The following is a 27,694-nucleotide window of genomic DNA, read 5'->3' on the forward strand; positions in this document are numbered from 1 at the left end:
ACTCTGTGTTAAACATTAAGCTCAAGAGTCATCTTTCAGTGGGATCAGTTGATATTCCTCAGATAAGGAAAGTAGCCCACATTTTTATTATGCTAACCATTTGTAATCATGTGTAAGATTCACTTTAGCATGCTAAAAGGGACTTAATGTGTCATCAAGGACAAACATCCTAAGACCACTTTTAATAAGCCCACACCCCTAAGCCCTTTATCAGTTCTTCAAAATCCTCAACTGCCTAAAAATTCCCTGGACAATTGCACACCTCTCTTGTCCCCTCTCTCTTGTGCCCTCCTGGCATGAGCCAGGAGCTCTGTCTTCTCACTTTATCTCTAAATAAAAGCCTCTGCCTTGCTCTCCTAAAAAAAAAAAAAAATGAAAGTAATAGATATTGTAAAGGAGTGCAGAGAGCATTAAGAGTCAGGAAGAAGAACTAATAAAACTTAGCTAAACCTTAACAGCAGACCATTCCGGAATAGTAAGAGATTCAATGTCTAAACTTAGAGAGAGACCAGATCAAAGGAAGAGAGAGCGAGAGGTCAGCCAAGGGCTATTTGAATCCTAGTTTACTAAATCCCCATGGTTTACAACCCTGATATCCACCCTGGCAGGGCCCTTGCTTATTTTTATACTGCTTCTCACTTTAGGTCCCTGTATCTTAAACCGGCCAATAGCCTTTGTTAGGGAAAGAGTGAGTGCTGTTCAGGTGCTAATGCTGAGACCGCAGTATCATTCACTCACACAGCAGGAAGAAACAAACATTCCATGATTGGAATGGTCAAAGGAAAGTGGGGAAATGTAGAATCTAAGCATTAGTAAGATTAGTAAATTAGCATAAGCATAGCCATCTTAGAAACCTAGAAACCATTTTCTGAGAGTGTGACTCAGAGAAAAAAAAAAAAAAAAAAAACAAACAAACCCTGGGCCTGGGTAAGGCCTTGAAAAACAAGTTAATCATGAGCACCGGGTGGTGGGCAGCTGTGACCCTTGGTCAGCTAACCTTGGTCAGTAAATCTTACATACCAAGCTTATCGTGCAGAACCTCCCTAACCATTGAGGAGTAGTCTTACCCTGCCCTTGCTTAACCCCAGGATATATGTCTTGCAAGAATAATGTATAGTTATAGAAAATTGCTATGAGTTAAGTGCTTTGAAATTGCTATATAAACCCTTGGCTCTGAGTGCTCGGGGTCCTTGTTGAGACCCACTGCATTGGGCTGACTTGGACCTCAGCTAGCTAGCTGAATAAAGACTTTGCTTGAATTTACATCTCTATGCCTGTGTAGTTTGTTCTCTGGGGAAGCCTCGGAAGCCTGGACCCTAACATTTGGGGGCTCGTCCGGGATTCGAGCGGCTTCCCTGAGAACAAAGGACAGCTGGAGGCAAGGTCTAATTGTCTGGACGGGGCAGTGTAATTCGAGGGTCGCCCCCTCGTGTCTGCATAAATCCATTATAAAGCGGGAGTCGCCATCCCGTGTATGGTCTCGGGTTAGTGGTCCCGAGTGAGGAAGTCCGGGCTGGTAGTCCCGGGCCCCAGGTTAGTGACCCTGGGTAAAAGTCCAGGTAACCAATCCTGGCCCTAGGGTCTGAGTGACTCGGCCTTAGGAAGGCAAATCCGATCGGCAGAAAACTGGCACCCGAGGAGGAAAAGATCGAGCTCGTCACCCTGCGGCAGTCCGAGTGGACGCCCTTCGGGAGAATTACGAGAGTTTTTGAGGACCCTGAAAGTGGTGAGTGTGGTGCGCACCGGAGTGAGAGAAGGACCGGTCCGAACGAGTGCGATCAGATGTGGTGTGTATGTTTGGTGTTATCATTGATTGTTTTACTGTGTTTTGGTTTTGGTTTATATTTCTTTTTGCACTTCTCATTTTAGTTCTAAGGTTCTCCTGCTCTCTCCGTTCCTCCTTTCTGCCACTACATCTTTCCCCGCGGGCACGGGTCGGGCAATTAAGAGCCATTAGGGCGCCCGCCGCTAGAAGACTCCCGTGACAGGATAAGGGGGTCACAGCCGCGAATCCCAGATAAATTCGCGTCCCCCGCGTAAGAAAAACTGCAACGACAGGCACTCGTTTATAAGCACATACAACAGTCATTTTGTTTGAAGTGGCATCTTCATCCTTCGCCTTTGTCTCCCTCATATTCTTTTTCCTTCTTCTTTCTCACCATGGGTCAGACTCAGGCTACTCCTAAGAGTCTGATCCTCTCCCATTTCCCCAAGGTCAAGGAACAGGCCTTAAGTATGAGCCTTGGCATCAAGAAGGGTAAGCTCGACACCTTTTGCTCAGTCGAGTGGCCTTCCTTCGGAGTAGGCTGGCCGGCCCAGGGGTCTCTTTCTTTGGACCTTATTGGCAAGATCAAAGCCATTATCTCCCGGCCAGGTCCTGAGGGCCACCCTGACCAACTTCCCTATATTCTTGTCTGGGAAAATTTGGCCGAGAATCCCCCTTCCTGGTTGGAGCCCTTTTTGGTGGAGAAACCTCATACTGACCCACAAAAGACCTCCGTCCTAGTTGCCCAGGAAAAATCAAAGCCCTCTGATCGCAGGGCCAGAAATCCTGTGCGCCCAAGTGCGCCGCCTGTCCTCCCCGACAGTTCTCCTCTTTACCCCCTCCCGCCGATTGAGCAGCCACCCCCGTATGCAGAGGAGAGGGGTGAAGCTGCCGGGGGAATAGAAAATGCGGCTAGGGAACCCAGCAGGAACCAGGCGGCTGCAGCTTCCCCAGATTCTTCAGCAGAGGGAGGCGGGAGGCCGGAAAGAGCTTCCTCACACTCCCCCGCCCTGGCCCCACGCTGGGCGCCAGGTAGAACTGGAGGAATGCAGCTAAGGTCTCGAGGGGCCAGGGAACAAGAAGGGGAGGCTCCCTCCTCCACCTCAGAAGGAGCAGTGCCAGTTCTGCCTGTGCGTGCCATCGGTACCGGCATTGCTCAGCAATATCAATATTGGCCCTTTTCATCTAGTGACCTTTATAATTGGAGGACTCAGAATCCTCCCTTCTCAGAGGACCCCAAGTGTCTTATAGGTTTAGTGGAGTCCATTATGTTTACCCATCGTCCCACATGGGACGACTGCCAGCAATTACTCCGCACTCTCTTCACAACGGAAGAACAAAAGCGTATCCTCAATGAAGCCAGGAAAAATGTCCTCGGAGAAAATGGAAGACCCACTACCCTCCAGCCCATCATCGACGAGGCGTTCCCACTTACGCGCCCAGATTGGGACTTCGGGACTGCAGAAGGTAGGGAGCGTCTCCGGGTCTACCGCCAGACTCTGATGACCGGTCTCCGGGCGGCCGCCAGACGGCCCACTAACTTGGCTAAGGTAAAAACTATTGTTCAGGGGGAAATGGAAAGCCCAGCCGCGTATCTGGAAAGGCTGTTTGATGCTTACCGGCAGTATACCCCCATAAACCCGGAAGCAGAGGAACATAGGTCAGCTGTAGTCCTCTCATTCATCAACCAGGCAGCCCCCGATATCCGGAGAAAACTCCACAAGCGGGAGGACCTGGGGGAGATCTCTATTAGAGAGCTGCTGCAGCAGGCAGAGAAGGTCTTCAATGCTAGAGAAACTCCGGAAGATAGAGAAGAAAGGCTGAGGAAAGAGAAATGGGTAATGCAGGAGAAAAATAGGAAGGAAGACAGAGAATTTCAGAAAAGGGAGAACAAGAAGCAGAAGGAAGAGATGGCCAGGATATTCCTGGCCGGGGTGAAAGAGGGCCCTAGGCCACCTCGAGGAACAGGACCCCGTCAATCCCGACTAGGACAAGATCAGTGCGCCCTGTGTAAGAAATATGGACATTGGAAGAGGGAGTGCCCCCAAAGGAGGGAACAAGGGAGAGGGAACCCTGTTAAGACCCTGCACCTAGGAGAGGAGGATTGACGGGGACGGGGCTCGGCACCCCTCCCCGAGTCCTGGGTAACCCTGTGCGTGGAGGTGACTCCCATTGGGTTTATGGTAGATACTGGGGCACAGTATTCAGTTCTCAACCAGGCCCACGGCCCCCTAAACCCAGGACGCACAAGTATAGTCCAGGGAGCGACAGTGTCCAGGAAATGTGCCTGGACTACTAACAGAAAAGTAGACCTAGGAAGGCATCAGGTCTCTCACTCATTCCTGGTCGTACCCGAAAGTCCCGCACCGTTGCTGGGCAGAGACTTATTAACCAAGGTCGGGGCTCGCATTCATTTTGAACCCGAAGGGATAAAAATCATGGACAAAGAAGGGCAGCCCCTACAACCGGCGCATGTGTTAACTCTTTCCCTGGCCGATGAACATCGTCTGTTTCAGGCGGATCAAGAAAAGGGGGGCCAGGGAGAGATAGACTCTTGGGTACAGAAGTTCCCTTCCGCATGGGCCGAGACCAGAGGAATTGGTCTCGCTAAACACCTATCCCCGGTTGTTGTTCAACTCAAAGCCGCAGCTCTACCCATCCGGGTCCGGCAATATCCAATGCCAGAAGAGGCTAGAAAAGGGATAGCACCCCATATCCATAGACTGTTAGAGACAGGAATCCTTAAGATCTGCCAATCTGCATGGAATACGCCTCTGCTTCCAGTGAGGAAGCCTGGCAGTAAAGATTATAGGCCAGTGCAAGACTTGCGGAAAGTCAATGAGAGGGTAGAAGACATCCATCCTACAGTGCCTAACCCTTACACCTTACTCAGCCACCTGCCACCCACGCATGTGTGGTATACTACTCTGGACCTGAAAGATGCCTTCTTTAGTATTCCACTCTCTGAAGTTAGTCAGCCTTTGTTTGCCTTTGAGTGGCAAGAGCCAGGGGGAGGAAGAAAAGGGCAGCTTACCTGGACTAGACTGCCTCAGGGCTTCAAGAACTCTCCCACCTTATTCAATGAAGCCCTAAGCCAGGACTTGGAGCCCTTTCGCAGGAGCCACCCCCACGTGACGTTGTTGCAGTATGTAGATGACCTGTTGCTGGCCACAGAAACCCGTGAAGAGTGCGAAGAAGCCACGGGGAACTTGCTGGCTGAACTAGGTGAACTGGGATATAGAGCCAGCGCCAAGAAAGCCCACATCTGTCAGAGGTCAGTAGTCTACTTGGGGTACACAATATCTAATGGGGCCAGGTGGCTAACACAGGCCATGAAGCAAACTGTCCTGGCTATCCCCATCCCTTCCTCACCCCGGGGAGTGAGAGAATTTCTTAGCTCAGCCGGGTTTTGCAGGCTCTGGATTCCAGAGTACGCAGAAATAGCCCGACCACTATATGAAGCAACCAAAGAAGAGCCGGGCTGGCAATGGATGCAGGAACAACAAGAGGCGTTTGACAGACTAAAAGAAGCTCTCCTCCGGGCCCCCGCCCTATCTCTGCCAGACCCAGAAAAACCCTTTATCCTGTTTGTAGATGAAAAGAAGGGAGTGGCTAAAGGAGTTCTGGCTCAGCAGCTGGGCCCGTGGAAGAGACCTGTGGCTTATTTGTCCAAGCGGCTAGACCCAGTGGCCTCCAGGTGGCCACCTTGTCTGCGTATCCTAGCAGCCATCGCTCTACTGGTAAAAGAGGCAGACAAGCTGACTTTTGGCCAAAATCTGAGAATAACAGCCCCACATACCGTGGAGGGGATCCTCAAGCATCCTCCAGGAAAATGGATGACGAACGCAAGACTCACCCACTATCAAAGGCTCCTACTAGATTCTCCCCGAATCGCCTTCTCTGACCCGGTAACCCTAAATCCTGCCACCCTTCTGCCGGACCCAGATCTGACGACCCCCATCCATGACTGTAGAGATATCCTTTCCGAAATTATCCAGGTGCGAGCAGACCTGAAAAACACACCGTTACTGAACTGTGAGCTAAATTAGTATACGGATGGGAGCAGCTTTGTGCAGGAGGGGGTCAGGAGAGCAGGGGCAGCAGTAGTAACCCACGATGGGGAAGTTGTCTGGAGCACAGCTCTGCCCCCTGGCACCTCAGCACAGAAGGTGGAACTTATTGCTCTCGCTGAGGCCCTGGAAAGAGCAGAAAGAAAGCGGGCCAACATTTACACAGATAGCAGATACGCCTTTGGCACTGTCCATGTCCATGGTGCCATCTACCGAGAAAGAGGATTCCGTTCCGCGGAAGGGAAGGGACTGAGGAATCTGCAAGAAGTCCAAAGACTATTAGCTGCTGTTGAAAAACCTAAAGCGGTAGCAGTTATACATGTACCGGGCCACCAATCAAAGAAGACACCCGAGGCCATCGGCAACAGCCATGCAGATGCAGAAGCTAAAAGGGCAGCCCTCTCGGACTCTCTTGTGCTTGCGGCCCTCGAAATACCCATACCTGAACTGCCCGCACTGCCGCCCAAACCTGAATATTCCCCTCAAGATCTTGAGTAGATTAGGAAACAAGTCCCGGGGGAAGTGTTTGGAGAGGGACATTGGGGTAGGGACCAGGAGGGTAGATTGATCTTGCCAGAAGCATTAAGACAGTACCTGCTTGCTAATCTGCATAAGTCCACCCACCTAGGTGGAAAAAAACTGCTCAGCCTTTTCCAGTCTGCGCAGTTGGTGTTTCCCCACCAGAATGAAGTGACTCGCCAGATCATGAAAGAATGCAGTAGCTGTGCAATGCTAAGACCAGCCCCAAGAGGGCTGCACCCAGCAGGTACCCGGGAAAGGGGGAGGGCTCCAGGGAGGAATTGGGAAATAGACTTCACCGAAATAAAACCAGGGAAGTATGGATACAGGTATTTGCTAGTTATAGTAGATACTTTCTCTGGGTGGGTGGAGGCCTTTCCAACCAAGCATGAGACTAGCCAGGTAGTAGCAAAAAGATTAATTGAAGAAATCATCCCCAGATATGAGGTCCCTGAAGCAATAGGTTCCGATAACGGCCCGGCTTTCGTTAGCAAAGTCCTGCAAGGACTAGCCCTAGCTTTGGGAGTAGATTGGAAGTTACATTGTGCTTATAACCCACAAAGCTCTGGGCAGGTAGAGAGAATGAATCGGACCTTGAGAGAGACCTTTTCTAAATTGGTATTAGAGACTGGTGGGGACTGAGTGACTCTCCTTCCCTTAGCCATCTTCCGCGCTCGGAACTCCCCCTATGTACATGGTTTAACTCCATTTGAGATAATGTATGGGGCCCCTCCACCTATAACTCGACGAGTGCAGCTTCCCGATGCAGAGGACCCGGCCCCTGACTATCTGAATGTGTTGCAAGTTCTTGCTAAAGTGCAGCAAGAAATCTGGCCCGTGATCAGAGCATATTATGAGGGCGGGAAAATTCCGAGCCCGGAACATGGCATAGTCCCAGGGGATATAGTATGGGTCAAAAGACATCAAGTGAAGACTCTCGAGCCCAGGTAGAAAAGACCTTATGTTGTATTGTTTACCACCCCCACTGCTCTCAAAGTTGATGGTATCGCTCCCTGAGTACACCACACCCACGTTCGGAAGGTCCTGCCTCATAAAGACCCAGGGGCCTGTAAGGAAAAGTGTAAAGTGCAGCAGCATCCTGCCAATCCCTTAAAACTACACCTAAGCCAAAGATGAAAGGAGCCACATCTTGTCGAGGCAATGGGACCGGCTCCTAGAAGTTGTCCATCCAGGAAGCCTATCGGCCAGAGGACCTTTCGGTACCTCATCAGTTCCGGGTGAGAGACCCTGTTTATGTGAGACGACACAGAACGGGGACCCCCGCCGGGCCCGGATTGGTGGGTAACTCAGACTAATAACCCCCTCAAGCTTCGCTTGTATAAAAAGAACCATGCTATTGGTGATTCTGATGCTCCTTCTACCTCCAACCCACCAGAACCCTAACCCCCATGTCCCCTATCAGCTCGCCTGAGAAATAGAGAACTAAGAAACTCATGAAATATACAACCGCACTTCCCACACGACTCCCTTAGGCACGTGGTTCCCTAACCTGTACTTTAACCTAGATAGAGTAGCGGACTTAGAAAAGAGAGGCGGAAAAAGCAAGAGTCAGCATTCAGGCCTCCCTCTTCCCTGCGCCCCTCAGTTCTGTCCTGTTGGAATGGGAGGAAGAGACTGGCGAGAAAAGCAGCGCAGAGTCTCTGTGAGTCGAAATGAGTTTTATGCGTGCCCAGGGTTTCGAACAGGGCCAGCGAAGCACCAGTGTGGAGGGGCTGAGGCCCGATACTGTGCACGCTGGAGTTGTGTTACCACCAATGACGGGGAGTGGAAGTGGCAAGTAACTCCCCAGCTCATCACTCTCTCATTTGTTAAACCGTGCACCCGAACTAGGTACAGCCCAGACTGTAATCTGCTCAAGCTCCAGTTCACAAAACAAGGGAAAAAAAAACACCCAATGGCAGACAGGGTTAACCTGGGGCCTATATCTTTATCAGACCCCTCCCTTTGGAACCCTTATCCGAGTCAAATTAAAAGTTGAGCCAATAGTCAAGAAAGCCTTAGGTCCCAACCCGGTCATAAATCCTCAGAAACCTTCAATCCAAGACAAGGGCCTGAGTAAAAAAGATGAAAAAATGCTGACCAGAATGCTTGCTCCAGAGCCCACGAGAGGACCGAGTCCATCGACCTCTAAGTTATGGGCCCAGCACACCCCCTCCGGGTTAGATAATCCCATGTGGGAAATGGTGCAGGCAGTTGTAGAGACTCTTAACCACACCACTTCCTCCCTCACCGATCCCTGTTGGCTATGCTACCCAGGTTCACCACCCTTCTATGAGGCAATCGGGATAAATAGCTCCTACACTATCAACAACTCCCATCCCACTTACTGGGACGGGAGACCGTGGGGACTTACAATCGCTCAAGTCTCAGTCGTTGGTACGTGTGTAGGCACAGTCCCGACGACCCAGAGCCAGTTATGCTCCTCCTATAATAACACTACATGGGAGCAGGGAAAGTGGATTATACCCTCCTCGGGCTGGTGGCTCTGCTCAAAGACAGGCCTCACTCGGCCCTATCCACCTCTGTGTTCAATGCTAACAGTGAGTTTTGTGTGCTAGTGGCCCTTCTACCTCGCCTAATGTATCATTCTCATGAATCTCTCCTTTCTTATTGGGAAGAAAGGCTGAGCCCCCACCGGAGCAAGAGGGAGGTTGTTACCGCCCTGACCATTGGAACCCTCTTCACCCTAAGGATGGCAGGGGCAAGCACGGGGGTTGCAGCCCTTGTAACTCGAGAAAAGGGGCTCACAGCCCTGAGGCTGGCAATCGACAGAGACCTAGAACAACTCCGACAGACAATATCAGACCTAGAGCAATCCCTCACCTCCTTGTCCGAAGTGGTCCTACAGAACCGAAGAGGCCTGGACCTCTTGTTCTTAAAGGAAGGTAGGTTATGCGCAGCCTTAAGAGAAGAGTGCTGTTTCTATGTAGACAAAACAGGTGCAGTCAGAGATTCCTTGGCCAAACTGAAAAAAGATTTAGAGAAGAGGCGTAAAGAATATGAAAGTAGTGAAGGCTGGTTTGAGTCTTGGTTCAAATACAAGCCTTGGTTTGCTACCCTTCTCTCGGCCGTTGCGGAGCCGCTCGTCATCCTGCTGTTGCTGTTTACGATTGGCCCGTGCATAATTAACAGGCTTGTTAAGTTTGTGCAGGAAAGAATTGACACTGTCCAACTCTTAGTCCTTCGTCAAAAGTATCAGGACCCAGATGCCGCTGTGGAAGATTCCACAGTCTAATCAAGAAAAGGGGGGAAATGTAAAGGAGTGCAGAGAGCATTAAGAGTCAGGAAGAAGAACTAATAAAACTTAGCTAAACCTTAACAGCAGACCATTCCGGAATAGTAAGAGATTCAATGTCTAAACTTAGAGAGAGACCAGATCAAAGGAAGAGAGAGCGAGAGGCCAGCCAAGGGCTATTTGAATCCTAGTTTACTAAATCCCCATGGTTTACAACCCTGATATCCACCCTGGCAGGGCCCTTGCTTATTTTTATACTGCTTCTCACTTTAGGTCCCTGTATCTTAAACCGGCCAATAGCCTTTGTTAGGGAAAGAGTGAGTGCTGTTCAGGCGCTAATGCTGAGACCGCAGTATCATTCACTCACACAGCAGGAAGAAACAAACATTCCATGATTGGAATGGTCAAAGGAAAGTGGGGAAATGTAGAATCTAAGCATTAGTAAGATTAGTAAATTAGCATAAGCATAGCCATCTTAGAAACCTAGAAACCATTTTCTGAGAGTGTGACTCAGAGAAAAAAAACAAACAAACAAAAAACAAACCCTGGGCCTGGGTAAGGCCTTGAAAAACAAGTTAATCATGAGCACCGGGTGGTGGGCAGCTGTGACCCTTGGTCAGCTAACCTTGGTCAGTAAATCTTACATACCAAGCTTATCGTGCAGAACCTCCCTAACCATTGAGGAGTAGTCTTACCCTGCCCTTGCTTAACCCCAGGATATATGTCTTGCAAGAATAATGTATAGTTATAGAAAATTGCTATGAGTTAAGTGCTTTGAAATTGCTATATAAACCCTTGGCTCTGAGTGCTCGGGGTCCTTGTTGAGACCCGCTGCATCGGGCTGACTTGGACCTCAGCTAGCTAGCTAAATAAAGACTTTGCTTGAATTTACATCTCTATGCCTGTGTAGTTTGTTCTCTGGGGAAGCCTCGGAAGCCTGGACCCTAACAGATATAATAGAAATTATAGAAGGTCTTTCCTTAAATATCCCATTTTCAATATAGCCCTTCCCTTAAGTTCCCGTAGTATAAGATTTCTTTGATTTTCCATGGTGAAAGAGAAAAGTGGGATTATGTCACAGCCTGGTTCTCAATCTGAGTGGAACATGGGCAGCGATGCAGCCACAGGAGGAGGAGACTTCTCTGGGAGATGGTAAAAATTCAGGCCTCTGCAAAGTCGGGGGGATGAGGATCTGTGCCTCACCTCTGTTGGCCCCAGGTTCTCTCCTGATGGCCCCCCTGCGACTGTGCCTGTCTTAGGTTGTTCCTCCTGTGAGGAATCTTACCCGTCTCTGGCTAACCAGCCATCCTCTGGGGCCAATCAGGGTGACGTGAGTATGAGAGTGAGAGAGAGGCAGCATTAGTTTTCTCTCTCCCTGGCTGTTTACACCTCCCTCCGTGGCCCCCCAGGCCAGTACCTGTGATGCTGGGGTTCTTGTTCATGGAAGAGAAGAATGAGCTTCGTAACCACTCAAGGTAGGAGAGCGAGATACAGGCTTTTATTTAGAGATAGAGTGAAAGGACGGGGCTCCTGGATCACACCAGGAGGGGACAAGAGCCCGAGATGGTGCATTGTCTAGGGGATTTACAGGCAGTTGAGGATTTTTGGAAACTGCTAAAGTGCTTAGGGTGTGGACTTGTACTACCTGCCCTGCCCCAAGGTGGGCTTGGTTGCTGTCTGTTTGCTAGGGCTGTTTAGAGTGAAGTCACGGGTTGTGATGAGATACCCTTCTTTACTTGCGGAACACTTAAACATTCCAAGCCAAGTTGCTTCTGGTCTTTTGAGCTTTAACAGATCTCACTGAAGATGTCTATATTCGTAGTCTGGTATCTTTACCCTAGAGAATTAGTGTGACCTTGACTTTGCATAATGCTTAACACAGAGTTTCGATAGGGACTTCTTTGCAGATTGTTATATTGCTCTGACTGTAATTATCCTGCTTGCTTTTTCCAGAGACCCTCACCCTACTCTGACTACACCTAGAGTCCCTGTCTAACCTGCTTTAGGGATCCATTGCCCGCCGGCAGGGCCCTAGTTCAGGTAGTATATTTTGAGGAACTCAGGCTATTTTCCTTCACTGATTTCAGAAACCAGTGTTCTCTCTGCCTTAGAACTAGATTTTACCTTTTTGTTTTGTTTTTTAGCTGTTTTTTTTTTTAAGGAAATTTTAAGACTCCATCCAATCTAACCTTCTGTTAACCACAGAGAGGTCAACATTTGATTTTCTATTTTTCCCTTCAACATTCACTACAACTATAGGCTTTCTTACTTTTCATTATCTTAGCAAGACAACTAGTTTATCTTAATTAATAATGCTAGTATGTTGTCTTTCCCAGTGATATCTTAATTTGGAACTCTGCTGTAACTGTGTAATGAAACTTTAGGGTCTCCAAGGGATTTTAAGTTTTAGCTATCTATCTCAGGGTTTTTAGAAATAAATCAAGTTTCTCACCTGAAACTAATGTAATATAGTATGCCAACTATACTTTGATTAAAAAAATTATTTTTAACGATTAAATTTTCCAAACGTAAGAGTAGAAAGAATATATCCATCACAAAGATCCAACATTTTTGTCACATTTGCTTAATCCATTCCTTTTTCTTTGCTAACATATTTCAGAGCAAATTCAAGACATCACGTCATTAAACTCTGTACCTCAATATGTCTCTCTCAATAAAGGAAGACATTTTCTTATATAATCACAATAAAGTTATCTAATTTAGGAGAGTTAACATTAATTCTTTTGGTTTTAGGTTTCTGAAGTGAAAAAACTCACAATGAATTTTATACTATGAAAAAGTTAGCTCTGTATTAGAATTGCAATGTTCTGCAGCCTCAACCAGTTTTTACGTGAAATTTAGTATGTTCTGAAATACAGGGTACTGACCTACCATCCAACTACATCTGAATTCAAGAATGCCTAAGACAAGAAGACAAGTAATGATTCTACAGCATCTTACTACGCTGATGGACAGTGACTGTAATGGGGTATGTGGGGGAGACTTGATAATAGGGGGAGTCTAGTAACCATAATGTTGTTCAAGTAATTGTACATTAGTGATACCAAAATAAAAATAAAAAGAAAAGAATGCCTAAGACAGCTCTTAGAAATACATAGTATTAAGATTTCAGTCTTTGTACATGATTTTAATGAAAAACAGTGTTGTGTACAAATATACAAATCTCAAATTATAACATTCAAATACAGAATGCACTAAATTTCACAGCTAAGTTTTCTTCAGAGACTTTATGCCACATTTAGACATTTATAATTATTAAGACATAATGAGCAAGTAATTATCCAACCTTAAATTCCTCTGCAAAAAAGGTATACAGTCATCAAAAGGGGAAACAGTTGCCCCTGCTTACATTGTATTAGTGTGAGTAAGGGATACAATAAGAGCTGTAAGAAACTGTAGTTAAATGTTATAAGTAAAAGCAATACAACTTCCTGAGACTTCTACCAATGATTGCTATATCCTTGATATGTAAACATCCTTAAATGTAAAACAGTTCAGTATGATTGCATCTATCTTTGTTCCACAATGACAATTTGTTAATGTGTTAATCTAATGTATAGTTGTGAACTGGAATCATCTACAAAGAAATAATGAGAAATCCTGAAAACAGACTATCAAATTATGTTTAAAAGTTAAAAGGCCTATTGAAAACCAAAATGTGAGCAAGAACCATTAGCTACATGCCAATTTTTTTTTATTTCTAAGTTAAAGTCTCTCACAAATAATAGGCTTGTCTTACAAAGCAAAACCAAACCAAAAAAATTCCTAAAACTAATCCCTCAAATCCATATTAGCTGAACTTGGAGTAACAAAGCTGAAGCCAGTTTTGTCATCTGCACATTAATCTGATAAGTCAAACTGCAACAAAAACAAAAACAAAAAACAACTGCATCTGCTCTGGGCAGAATGGATGTTTACTTTCAGCACTTAAATAAAGACAACTATTACACAGTGTTTTTTCTAAGAAAGACATATATCCCGAAAACACAACAGAATACATGACTCGTGAAATTCCATAAAAGCTAGGAGGCAGGTAAGAGGTGATGGCATTTAAGGACAGTAAAAGTTTGCAGTCTTAATGTGCATTGATGGGCTTTGTGCCAACGTTTTTAAAATACACTTTTCATCACCACCAGATGAAAGAAATACAAGAATATTACATCATATCCCAGCATAGAGCTACTCATATTTCTGTAAGGAATCACTAAAGAGTTACTTATTGTTTTAAATGAAGTCCTGCCTAGGCACTGAGGTGTAATTTCAATGTTGATAGTGCCTAATTGCAATTCCCAATATAAAGAAAAAAAAAGCTTATGTATCAAGATTAATTCTCTTTGGCCACAATGGATACCATTTTCTCTGGGGACACTCTTTGGCTTCCTTTCTTTTCACTACCAGGTCAGCAGTATTCCTGGTGGAAGTCTCTGTGGGTGTAGTTTATATTTGTGTTATAAAGCTCTCCGGTTTGACATCTGGTTTCCTATAACAACCAGAAAAGAGTTCTTGGTACACTCTTTGGAGCTGGATAATAGGCTGCATCTTTAAAACTCGGGAAAATCCATTTCCTTGTTCAATTAGTGCAGGCAGGGACTTAAAAAAAAATTAATCTTAAGTTGAAAGACAAACACAACATTCTGGAATTTCAATTCTTTGGATCAAGGCTTTTTCTAAGACCTAATTTCTGAGGTCACGGATGCTCAACTTTACCTTAAAATGGCAGTTTTAGCTATTTCTATAATGCCTAGTAGCCCAGTAGTAAAATAAAACTTTGGCATAACAGGAGGCATACAATTTCACAGCTAAGGATTTAATGTCTGAAATTCCACATTTTAGGACAGTAAGTATGCTTTAAATCTTGAATCAACCAAGAGCAGGGATCAACACATTTTTCCTATAAAGGTTAATACAGAAAATATTTTAGGTTCTGGGGCCTTACAATCTGTCACAACAATTCAATTCTGCAATTGTAATGTAAAGAAGATTGACAATAAGTAAATGAATGGACATGGATGTGTTCTAATAAAGCTTCAATGTAATCCCTATCAAAACACCAACGGTATTCTTCAATAAACTAGAGCAAATAGTTCTAAAATTCATAAGAAACCACTAAAGACCCCAAATAGCCAAAGCAATCCTGAGAAGGAAGAATAAAGCTGGGGGGATTAAGCTCCCTGACTTCTGGCTCTGCTACAAAGCCACAGTCATCAAGACAATTTGGTACTGGCACAAGAACAGACCCACAGATCAGTGGAACAGAACAGAGAGCCCAGATATGAACCCAAGCATATGTTATTCATATATGATGAAGGAGCCGTAGATATACAAGGGGAAATGACAGCCTCTTCAATAACTGGTGTTGGCAAAACTGGACAGCTACATATAAGAGAAAGAAACTGGATTATTGTCTAACTCCATACACAAAAGTAACCTCGAAATGGATCAAAGACCTGAACGGACGTCATGAAATCATAAAACTCTATGAAGAAAACATAGGTAAAAACCTCTTAAACATAAGTATGAATAGATTTTTCCTGGGCTCATCTACTTAGGCAAGAGAAACAAAGTAAAAAATGAACAAGTGGGACTGATTCAAACTAAAAAGCTTCTGAACAGCAAAGGACACCATCAACAGAACAAAAAGGCAACCTACAGTATGGGAGAATATATTCCTGAATAATTTATCTGATAAGGGATGAACATCCAAAGTACATAAAGAATGCATATGCCAAAACATCTAAACAACAAATAACCTCATTAAAAAATGGGCAGGGGACCTGAACAGACATTTCTCCAAAGACGAAATACAGATGGCCAACAGGCACATGAAAAGGTGCTCCACATCCTTAAGCATTAGGGAAATGCAAATCAAAACCATGATGAGGTATCACCTCACACCACTACCCAAAAGACAAGAAATAACAAGTGTTGGTGAGGAGTGGGAGAAAAGAGAACCCTCCTACACTGTTCGTGGGAATGTCAATTGGTACACTGTGGAAAACAGTATGGAGGTTCCTCAAAAAACTGAAAACAGAAATACCATTTGACCCAGTAATTCCACTCCTAGGAATTTATCTGAAGAAAACAAAACCCCTGATTCAAAAAGATATATGCATCCCTCCGTTTATCGCAGCACTATTTACAACAGCCAAGTTATAGAGGCAACCAAAGTGTCCATCAGTAGATGAATGGATAAATATGTGGTACATATGCACAATGGAATAGTAAAAAAAAAAGAAAGAAAGAAATCCTTCCATTTGCAACAACATGGATGGACCCAGAGTGTTATGCTAAGTGAAATAAGCCAGGGAGAGAAAGACAAATACTGTATGATTTCACTTATTTGTGGAATATAAAAATGAAACAAAACAAAATGAACAAAATAGTAGTAGACTCATAGACATTGAGAAGTCACTGGTGGTTACCATGGGGGGGCATAGGGTTGGTGGGTAGGAAGGGTGAGGGGGGCAAAGGGTCACAAAAATTCTCAAACATAATGTAAGGTGGTCACTGGTATGGGAGTACAGCATGGAGAATATAGTCAGTGATTCTGTAATATCTTCCTGTGTTGACAGGTAGTAACTGCACAGGTGGAGGTGAGGATTTAATAATGGGTAACTGTGGAACCACTGTGTTGTATACTGGAAACCAATCGAACATTTTATATTAATGATGGTTCAATAAAAAAAAAGAACACGTTATAAAAGAACCACAAGCACGATAAAATCATGGACTTGATACAAACCACAACAGAAAAGCTACAGAAAATCTCACAGTGGGGAGACTCTGAAGGACTTTAAAAATTTTTTCATATACTAGAAATCCAAACGTTTTCATTTGGATAAAACACATGTCAGGGGTAAATATAAACAATTTTCTTTATAATTAACAATATTATAATATTAAGACTCTAAGTTGGATATGCAATATAACATACTGTTTTAAGAATAAAAGCTTCAGAGCCATTTAAGTTTTAAGTCCTGGCTCAGTTATTTATTGGGACAATCTGCTTAGCCTCTCTGTGCTTGTTTCCTCATTTGTGAACTAGAGAAATAGCAGCATCTATCTCATCGCATCACTGTGAGAATCAAATGAGGGACTGTAATATACGTAAAGCCATTAAATGGTGCCGGCCCTATACTAAATGCTAAGTGTTACCTGGTATTATTTTCTAAAACTGATGGACTGCTAACTGTCAGAACTAAAAAACAAACCAACTGTTAAAGCAGACGCGTGTAATGGAACACAGTAGGCACCTAATAAACGGTAGTTATTCTGAATGTTATGGTTGAACACTAAACACCATGCTGAATAAGTAAATATCTAGACATATTGTGGTAAAACTGCAGAACATTAAGAATACAGAGAAAATCTGAGAAGTAAGGAGTGGAAAAAATTGGTTATCTATAAAAGAATGGCAAATAGGCTCTCAGTAGACTTACCATCAACAATGAATGTCAATTATCCAGATTGGAAAGGAAGAAGAAAAACTGTCTATTTGTGATTAGAACTAATAAATAAGTTCAGCAAGGTTAAGATACAAGGTCAATATATAAAAATAAATTCTATTTCTATACAGTAGCAATGAACTGAAAATTTAAGAAAATTAATTCCACTTATACTAGCATCAAAAGAATACAATACTTGGGGATAAATGTAACAAAACAAGTACTAAAAAGCAGAAAACTGTTGAAAGAAATTAAAGATCTAAATACATGGAAAGAGATTTTTTGTATGTGGATTAGAAAGTTAACATTTATATCTTAATATTAAAATAGCAATATTTCCAGATAATCTACAATTTCAACACAATGCCTATCAAAATCCCAGCTGGTTTCTTTGCAGAAATTGACAAGCTGATTCTAAAATTCATTTGGAAATTTAAGGGACCCAGGAAAGCCAAACAATTTTAGAAAAGAACAAAGGGAGAGGACCCAGACATCCTGATTCCCAAACTTACTGAAAAAACAATAATTATCAAGACAGTGTGGTACTGACCTGAGTACAGATACACAGATCAATGAAATGGAATTTAAAGTCCAGAAATAAACCTGCACATTACAGTTAATTCATTTCCAACAAGGTGCCAACACTATTTAATGAGGTGAAGAATAGCTTTTTCAACAAATGGTGCTGAAACAATTGGACATACACATACAAAAGAAAAAAGCTGGACTCCTGCCTCAGCCCATACACAACAATTAACTGAAAATGCATCAAAGACCTATATTAAGAGCTAAAACTATGAAATGCTTAGAAGAATGTGTAAGTATATCTTCATCACCTTATATTAGGCAATGGTTTCTGAGATATGACACCAAAAGCACAAGCAGCCAAAGGAAAAAAAATAAACAGAACTTAAAATTTAAACTTGTTCTTCAAAGAACAGCATCAAAAAAGTGAAAAGACGACCCAAAGAATGGGGGAAAATATTTGCAAATCATATCTTATAATGGACTAGTTTCCAGAATCTATAACAAACCATTACAACTCAACAATAAAAAGACAAATAACCCAGTTAAAAAATGGTCAACAGCTCACAGACACTGAGAAGTGACTGGTGGTTACCATGAGGAGGGGTTAAGTTGGTGTGTATCAAGGATACTTCATTAAAAAAAAATTGTCAAGGGATTTGAATAGACTTCTCCAAAGAAGATATATAAAAATGGCCAACCAGTAATTACACACATGAAAATATACTCATCATTGCTAGTCTGTGATGACTAACGCTTATCAAAATCACAGTGAGATATCATTTTACAACCACTAGGACAACTGTAATAAAAAAGATGGATAATACAAGAGTTGGTGAAAATGTGGAAAAATTGGAACCTTTATACACTGCTGGTGGGAATGTGAAATGGTGCAGCCACTTTGGAAAACAATTAAGCAGGTCCTCAAAAAGCTAAACACAGAGTTACTAGATGACCCAGAGATCCCATTCGTGGGTACACATACTCAAGAGCATTGAAAATGTAAGTCCACAGAATAACTTGCACACAAATGTTCATAGCAGCATTATTCATACTAGCCAAAAACACAAATCCAAAATGTCTGTTTACTGATGAATGGAGAAATAAATTGAAATTTATATACATAAAACAGAATATTATATGGCACTAAGAATAAATGAAGTATTGATACATGCTACATGATAGACCTTAAAAACATAAACCAACTGAAAGAAGCCAGTCTTAAAGGATGACATACTGCATAATTCCACTTACATGAAATATCCAGAACAGTCAAATCTACAGAGGCAGAAAGTAGATTAATAGTTGCCTAGGCCCAGGGGAGGGGGATGAAAGATTAACGGAGAATAGCTTAAGGGTATGAAGTTTCTTTTTGGAGTGATGAAAGTGTTTAAAAATTAATTATGGTGATGGTTTTATAACTCTGTGAATATATGCTAAAAGCCATGGAGTTAGTACAATTTAAATGGGTAAATTGGTATATGAACAATATTTCAATAAAGCCACTAGAAAAAATGAGTGTCAAATATAATGCTGTAATGTATTTCATATGGTAAATGAAAGTAAATAAAACAAAATCCAAGAGCAAGAATGAAATAAAAACTAAGATAGTCTACCACCCATAGTGCAGCAAGAATAATGAAACTAGAAGACAGGCATCAGATTCAAGAAATATCAGTAATCACAGAATTTGGAAAATTTTGTTGATACATTTAATTCATCATCGAGTACAAAAAAGCAGTGACCATTAAAAGGCATTTTTTAACAAGAGAAGAACAAGTTCTAAACACAAACAAGAAGCTAAATTGGGGTAGAGGTGTTCTTGATCAATGAGTAAGGTATAAGGTCTTTCTTTATCTTGCTCAAGAGGGGACTTGAAATACTGAGTAATTCCAGACTATGTTAGATAATTTTAGAACTATAATATACTGAAGTTTTATAGGTAACACTAAAGGGAAAGAAACATAGCATACAGCTACACACAGATGGTTGCAAGGTTGTTTATCACACAGACGTTTATCATCTTTGCCCAGCAGTGTTCAGGAAATGCTTGGAGAAGAGAGGAGATGTTACTTGTAAAGAATGCTGCAAATAACGTTTTACAGCAACTGGAAAGATGGACAGAATGGTGAATTCTGAGCTGTTTCTCCTAAACCTTAATACAATCACGTTGGATGACAATTACGTGGTATCTGCTGTAGAAACTATCGATGGGGGGGGTAGTGAGGTGGTGGTGGTGGTGGTGTGTGTGTGTGTGTGTGTGTATGTGTGTGTGTGTGTGTGTGTGTGTAAGGGAGGGGAGCAGAGAAAAAGAGGGAGCTGTGTGTGTGGGTGGTGGTGGTGGCGTGTGTGTGTGTGTGTGTGTGTGTGTGTGTGTGGTGGCGGGTGTGTGTGTGTGGGTGTGTGTGTGTGTGTGTGGGTGGGTGGGTGGTGGTGGTGGCGTGTGTGTGTGTTGTAAGGGAGGGGAGCAGAGCAGAGAAAAAGAGGGAGCTGTGGAGTCCAGTGGGTGGGAGTGGCTGGCTGGGAAGGGGCTCTGCTAACCCTCTCCTCCCTTCTTGTGACGAGTGGCAAGGTGGCAGGCAAGGGTGAGAGGGAGGGCAGAGATGGTGACACACTCCTATCCACTGGGCTTCGAGCAGTCTTCAGACACAAGCCAGACCTGGAAACCAAGCTCGTTCTCACTTGCCAAAGGCCCTTGAAGGTCATGAGAGGCTCAGCCATGAGTCTGTCTTGCTGGCTGTGGGGTCCCCACGAATGAGCAATGCACCGCTCCCAACCAGCCCCGAGGCAGCCAGGGGATCCCCTTGGCAAGTTAGCCCAGCATGGCCCTGGGACATGAGAGACCTGGGCAGAAGCTGTTGCAGGATCACATGCTCTCCCAGTGGCAAAAGTGAGGCACCTACTGTGTCATCTACAAACCGAGTGACCTTGGCACAGTTATTTACCCTTGTTGAGTCTGTTTGCTCATTGGAGCAGTGATATCTACACGATGCTGTTGTGGTGGGGATTACCTGAGAGGAATGCAGGTAAAGCTATGAGCAGAAGCAGTGGGACCAAAAAGGTGACCCTATGATTCCCTCCCTGCCGGCCTGGGGGCTTGTACTGCATGCGGCATGTGCCTGCTCTTGCTTTCCACCGGCTCGCCTGCCCTCTGTCCCCTGTGGCCTGTCCCCATGACCTGGGCCACTTCCCCAGCCGCATCCTCTCTGGGCATCTCTGTCTAGCAGCACATCACATTTCCTTCCTTCCAAACATTTTTGCCTTTGACCTCCCCACTAATCCTGGCAGGTAGACGAGGCAGTAGCACCATTTCCAGTGGCCCAGCAGCCAAGTGACTTGCCCAACAGCAAACAAACCACTGGCAAGAGCAGCCCAAAAATGCCCTATCATCTTGGGACACTTACTGTGAGTGCCAGGCACATGCTGAGCGCCGTGTGCACATGATCTCGTTTTATCCTCACCAACAACATGGTGAGGCAGGTATTTTTTTCCCCTTGTTAACAGACAAGGAAGCAGAGGTTTAGACAGTTGTGACTTTCCCAAGACCACGAAGAGTACCTGGTCTACCAGAACGTGAATCCCTTTCTCACTGGCTGTAGAGGCCTCCCCACCTCTCAGGCAGTGACTTGAACCTAATTCCCTGGGTTTCTGAAGAATTCCTCCACTTATTCCTTTTCCCTCCTCTTAATTTTTCCTTTGGTAGCATCTAAAAGTTTTTTAAAGAATTGGAAGTTTTAGCTCTATCTTTACAAGTCATTTTATTGATAAAGGAATTTGAGGAGTAGAAGAATTAAGACTGATATTTTAATTAAGACTGATATTTTATTATGGTAGTTGGAAAAATATTGCAAGATACAAATAATGGATAAAGTGAATTATTTATTTATAATTGTATCCCAATATTACAAATATGTGGCACTTAGGAACCTATCTAGAGGAAAACACTCCTGTGAGTCCACGAGAATCCCATCTCTAATTAATATTGAAAGTATAAAGTGTTATGCTTATTATCAGGAACTACACGAACACAACCATTAAACAATTTATTGGGAAATAAAAACAGGAATTAGTTTAATGAGAAGTGGAAAGGAAATTATTAGCCTGTCACTCACTGTATTAGCCACTTCATGCTGTAAGAGACTACCATATTCCTGACTGTGTGGCAATGAAAGTTCCCTCCCTGACTTTTTTTTTTGTATTATTCAGCTTGGGGGTTTCAAAGTTTCTTCAACCTGCAGTTGATGCCTTTCCTGTGTTTTGGAAGGCTTTTGGCCATTAACTCCTTCAAATATTGGTTCTTCCTCATTCTCTCTCCTCTGTCTTAGATGCTGATTTTATGTTAGACCCCTTCACTGTGTTTCATATTTCCCATGCTCTTGTTCTCGATTTCCTTTTTTCTCTCTCCCGACTTAACTTTCAGGTTGCTACTTCTGTCTATTGCTGTGTTTAATCTTCTGGTAAATCTACCAAAATTGTTAATTTTAAGTAATGCACTTTTTATTCCAAAGTTTCCACTTCATTATTTTTATAGTTTACAAATCTCTATATTTTCTTGAATATATTAATTATAATTATGTAAAATCATTGTCAGCTGACTCCAATATCTGGATTAACTGTAAGGCTGTTCTTTATTTTTTTAATCTTACTTTAAATCATGTCAGAATATCTAGTCATTTCTTCCTGAAGTTAGGAATTTTGTATTTCAAAATTCTAGAAGCTCTGCATGGTGTTAATCTTCCTTCCAAGATGATTCACCCTTCTTCCATTGGGCAAACAGAATGATGGATGATGATCTAAACCCAATCAGGCTGTGCTGAGATGAGATTATAGTCCTGATAAAACTCCATTTATCTCTGATTCACTCCTGCCCCTCCTGGGTTTTCAACGGAGCGTTTGTATTCTCCAGCCTCTGGAGTGTCTCAAACTCTCAACTTTGTATCATTTCACCTCTCCATAGTTCTTCCCTCTCTAGAATATTAACCCCTTCAGTTTCCATTGTTTTAGTAGCTCTCCAATTCTTTTAAACAGATGATTTCTGCATTTCATCTACTTGTTTATGGTGGAAGCACTGGTTTGCTGCTATACATAGTATATGCTATGTATAATCGTGCATTAATGGTTTGCCGCATGCATATAAGCAGGTACATTGTATTATTATAGTACATAGGACATACTATGATTAATCGTGCATTAATGATCTAGCTCATGCATATAAGCAGGTACATTTTATTATTATAGTACATAGGACATATTATGTTTAATCGTGCATTAATGATCTAGCTCATTCATATAAGCAGGTACATTATATCCTTAGAGTAGATACTACATACTATTATTAATCGGACATAGCACATTAAGTCAAATCATTTCCAGTCAACATGCGTATCCCTACCACTGAAGGCCGCCTAATCACCATGCCACGTGAAATCACCAACCCGCCCACAATAGTGTCCCTCTTCTAGCTCCGGGCCCATTGAGATTGGGGGTAGCTATGTTGAATCTATATCTAGCATCTGGTTCTTACTTCAGGGTCATACTACTCTAGCCGCTCACTCGTTCCTCTTAAATAAGACATCTCGATGGATTAGTGACTAATCAGCCCATGCTCACACATAACTGTACTGTCATGACTCTGGTATTTTTTAATTTTCGGGGAGCGAGGTTCAACTGGGTCACTACCTTAGGCAGGGTAGATAACTTGTAGTTAGACATTAATTGAGTATTATTGGTGGTACATAATAACTCTTAGGTGTTATTCAGTCAATGGTTACAGGACATAACAAATTTTATAACAGCATTTTAGGTCAAGCCTACAGAGATCAAAGATCGTGAACACAGACTACAACAAATACTAAAATAATTAATTTAAATTTATAACCATAGGTTTGATATAGCAAACCCCCCTTAGTCCCCCCAAAACCCTTATGTACTAAACATCTTGTCAAACCCCAAAAGCAAGAATACATACACAAAGGTACTAATAAGCATAAAGTATTACATAAGCATGTAGACCTACACACTACCAACGCAGCTTTCTGCCTACCTGCAAAATACTTAGATGCTTGGACATATATGGCTGGAAAGCCTCATAATGGCTACATAATGATTTCTATTAGCCACAGATAATACTCTTATATATAAATATCAATCAATCCTTATAGGTGCCTGTAATATAAACTACTAGCCCCCTATGTATTTTGAAATAAAGGTTAATGTATTTCAAACATTATTTAATTAATGTAAAATTAAAGCAAAGCATTGAAAATGCTTAGATGAGTTCACAAACTCCATAAACACATAGGTTTGGTCTCAGCCTTTTTATTAATTTTCAATAGAATTACACATGCAAGTATCCGCCTCCCAGTGAAAATGCCCTTCAAGTTATATAGAACCAAAAGGAGCTGGTATCAAGCACACCAATAAGATAGCTAATAACACCTTGCTTAGCCAAACCCCCACAGGAGACAGCAGTGATAAAAATTAAGCCATAAATGAAAGTTTGACTTAGCCATATTGTACTGGGTTGGTAAATTTCATGCCAGCCACCGCGGTCATATGATTAACCCTGATTAATAAAAAATCTGCATAAAACGTGCTAAGGTGCATTGAACTCAAATAAAGTTAAGCCTTAACCAAACTGTAAAAAGTCATGGTCATAGTAAAAATGAATTATGAAGGTAACTTTAATCAAACCGACACACGATAGCTAAGGCCCAAACTGGGATTAGATACCCCACTATGCTTAGCTCTAAACTTAAATAATTCACCAAACAAAATTATTCGCCAGAGCACTACTAGCAACAGCCTAAAACTCAAAGGACTTGGCGGTGCTTTATACCCCTATAGAGAAGCTGTTCTATAATCGATAAACCCAGATAGACCTCACCAATCCTCGCTAATACAGCCTATACACGGCCATCTTCAGCAAACCCTAAAAAGGAGACATAGTAAGCAAGATTAATAAAATATAAATACGTTAGGTCAGGGTGTAGCCTATGGATTGGAAAGAAATGGGCTACATTTTCTAAAATAGAATATAAATGAACACCCTCATAAAAATGAGGGCCAAAGGAGGATTTAGCAGTAAGCTGAGAATAGAAAGCTCAACTGAACTTGGCCCTAAAGCACGCACACACCGCCCGTCACCCTCTTCAAATCCTTAAATACCACTAAACGTTATTAGCTAAATATTAGAGCATAAGAAGAGATAAGTCGTAACAAGGTAAGCATACTGGAAAGTGTGCTTGGGCAATCAAAGTGTAGCTTAAATAAACCATATGGCCTACACCCAGATGATCTCAATAATATGTTTACTTTGAACAAACGCTAGCCCAACTAACACTCAACGTAAAATTAGAAATTTTATAAACCAAAGCATTTACCAAATTAAAGTATAGGCGATAGAAATTATAATATGGCACTATAGAAGGAGTACCATAAGGGAAAGATGAAAGATGTGTCTACAGTATAAAATAGCAAAGATTACCCCTTATACCTTTTGCATAATGAGCTAACTAGAAAACTTCCAACAAAGAGAACGTAAGCCGGAAACCGCGAAACCAGACGAGCTACCTATGAGCAGTTTAAAGAACCCACTCATCTATGTGGAAAATAGTGAGAAGACTTGCAGGTAGAGGTGAAAAGCCTAACGAGCCTGGTGATAGCTGGTTGTCCAAAAAATGAATTTAAGTTCAACTTGAAATATACCTAAAAGCCCAAAAACTATAATGTAACTTTCAAGTATAGTCTAAAAAGGTACAGCTTTTTACAAACAGAATTAAATCTTAATTAGAGAGTAAATAGTAAAATAACCATAGTTGGCTTAGAAGCAGCCATCAATTAAGAAAGAGTCTAAGCTCAACAATAAAGCATAACTAATACCACAAATCAAAATTAACTCCTAAATTAATATTGGACTAATCTATTAACAAATAGAAGAAATACTGTTAGTATGAGTAACAAGAAATAAATCTCCTTGCACAAGCTTATATCAGAACGGATAACCCACTGATAGTTAACAGCAAAACAAACTAAATCCAAAAATAAAACTTTGTTAAATGAACCGTTAACCCAACACAGGTGTGCATAATCTAAAGGAAAGGTTAAAACAAATGAAAGGAACTCAGCAAACACAAGCCCCGCCTGTTTACCAAAAACATCACCTCTAGCATAACCAGTATTAGAGGCACTGCCTGCCCAGTGACTCACGTTAAACGGCCGCGGTATCCTGACCGTGCAAAGGCAGCATAATCACTTGTTCTCTAAATAAGGACTAGTATGAACGGCTAAACGAGGGCTTTACTGTCTCTCATCTGTGACCAGTGAAATTGACCTCCCCGTGAAGAAGCTGGGATAATATAATAAGACGAGAAGACCCTATGGAGCTTTAATTAACCAGCTTAAAATCAACTCAATATCACTCTAAACAGATAAAAATTAATAATCTAAACTGTCAATTTTGGTTGGGGTGACTTCGGAGCAAAAAACAACCTATGAGCAGTCAAATCCAGACTGACAAGTAAGTCCAGATAATCCGTTAATTGATGCAATCGCTTGATCAACGGAATAAATTACCCTAGGGATAACAGCGCAATCCTATTCAAGAGTTCATATCGACAACAGGGTTTACGACCTCGATGCTGGATCAGAATATCCCAATGGTGCAACCGCTATTAATGGTTTGTTTGTTCAACGATTAAAGTCCTACGTGATTTGAGTTCAGACCGGAGTAATCCAGGTCGGTTTCTATCTATTTATACACTTCTCCCAGTATGAAAGGACAAGAGAAGTAGGGCCTACCTTACACAGGCGCCCTCGAATTAATAAATGACCCTTCTCAATTTAGCCAATTCACAACAACTCTTAATCCCAGACTCAGGATTTAGCTAAGGTAGCAAAGAATGGCAATTGCATAAAACTTAAACTTTTATAACAGAGGTTCAACTCCTCTCCCTAGCACTAATGTAGATCATCAACATATTACTAATAATTATCCCAATATTAGGCTACATACATAAAATATTAGGCTACATACAACTACAAAAAGGCCCAAACATTGTAGGTCCTTGAGGTCTACTTCAACCGATTGCCGATGCAGTAAAACTATTCACTAAAGAACCACTACGACCCCTAACATCTTCAATTGCAATATTTATTATAGCACCTATTCTAGCATTAGCACTTGCCCTGATTATGTGAGTACCACTACCAATACCATACCCCCTGGTTAACATAAACCTAGGGGTATTATTTATATTAGCCATATCAAGCCTTGCTGTATACTCTATTCTATGATCAGGATGAGCCTCCAACTCCAAATACGCCCTCATTGGGGCGCTATGCGCAGTAGCCCAGACTATTTCATATGAAGTAACACTAGCAATTATCTTATTATCTTTACACTCTCCACCCTAATCATTACCCAAGAGAAATTATGATTACTAGTACCTGCATGACCTTTGGCCATAATATGATTCATTTCAACCCTAGCCGAAACCAATCAAGCACCCTTCGACCTAACAGAAGGGGAATCAGAATTCATCTCAGGCTTTAATATAGAATACGCAGCAGGTCCATTTGCACTTTTCTTCCTAGCCGAATATGCAAACATCATCATAATAAATATCCTCTCAGTAACACTCTTTATAGGGGCCTTCAACGACCCCTATATCCCAAGCATTTACACAACCAACTTTGTAGTAAAAACACTCGCTCTAACTGCCACATTTCTATGAATCTGAGCATCCTATCCACGATTCCGCTACGATCAACTAATACACTTATTATGAAAAAATTTTTTACCACTAACACTAGCACTATGCACATGATATGTGTCAATGCCAATCGCCATATCAAGCATTCCCCCTCAATCATAAGAAATATGTCTGATAAAAGAATTACTTTGATAGAGTGAATAGTAGAGGTTTAAGTCCTCTTATTTCTAGAAAAACAGGCATTGAACCCACACCTGAGAACTCAAAAGTCTCTGTGCTACCAAATTACACCATAAACTATAGTAAGGTCAGCTAAATAAGCTATTGGGCCCATACCCTGAAAATGTTGGATTATAACCTTCCCGTACTAATAAATCCCA

The 27,694-nt window shown here is 42.4% G+C and overlaps 1 protein-coding gene across 1 annotated transcript in view; it reads right to left on the bottom strand.

Annotated features, from left to right (window-relative positions):
- BATF3 (basic leucine zipper ATF-like transcription factor 3) overlaps nucleotides 1-27,694 on the bottom strand; it is a 132,457-nt gene that overhangs the window by 92,627 nt on the left and 12,136 nt on the right. The gene's annotated exons all lie outside the window — the stretch shown is intronic.

This window comes from Manis javanica, chromosome 11, assembly GCF_040802235.1.
Source record: "Manis javanica isolate MJ-LG chromosome 11, MJ_LKY, whole genome shotgun sequence".
Lineage (NCBI taxonomy): Eukaryota > Metazoa > Chordata > Mammalia > Pholidota > Manidae > Manis > Manis javanica.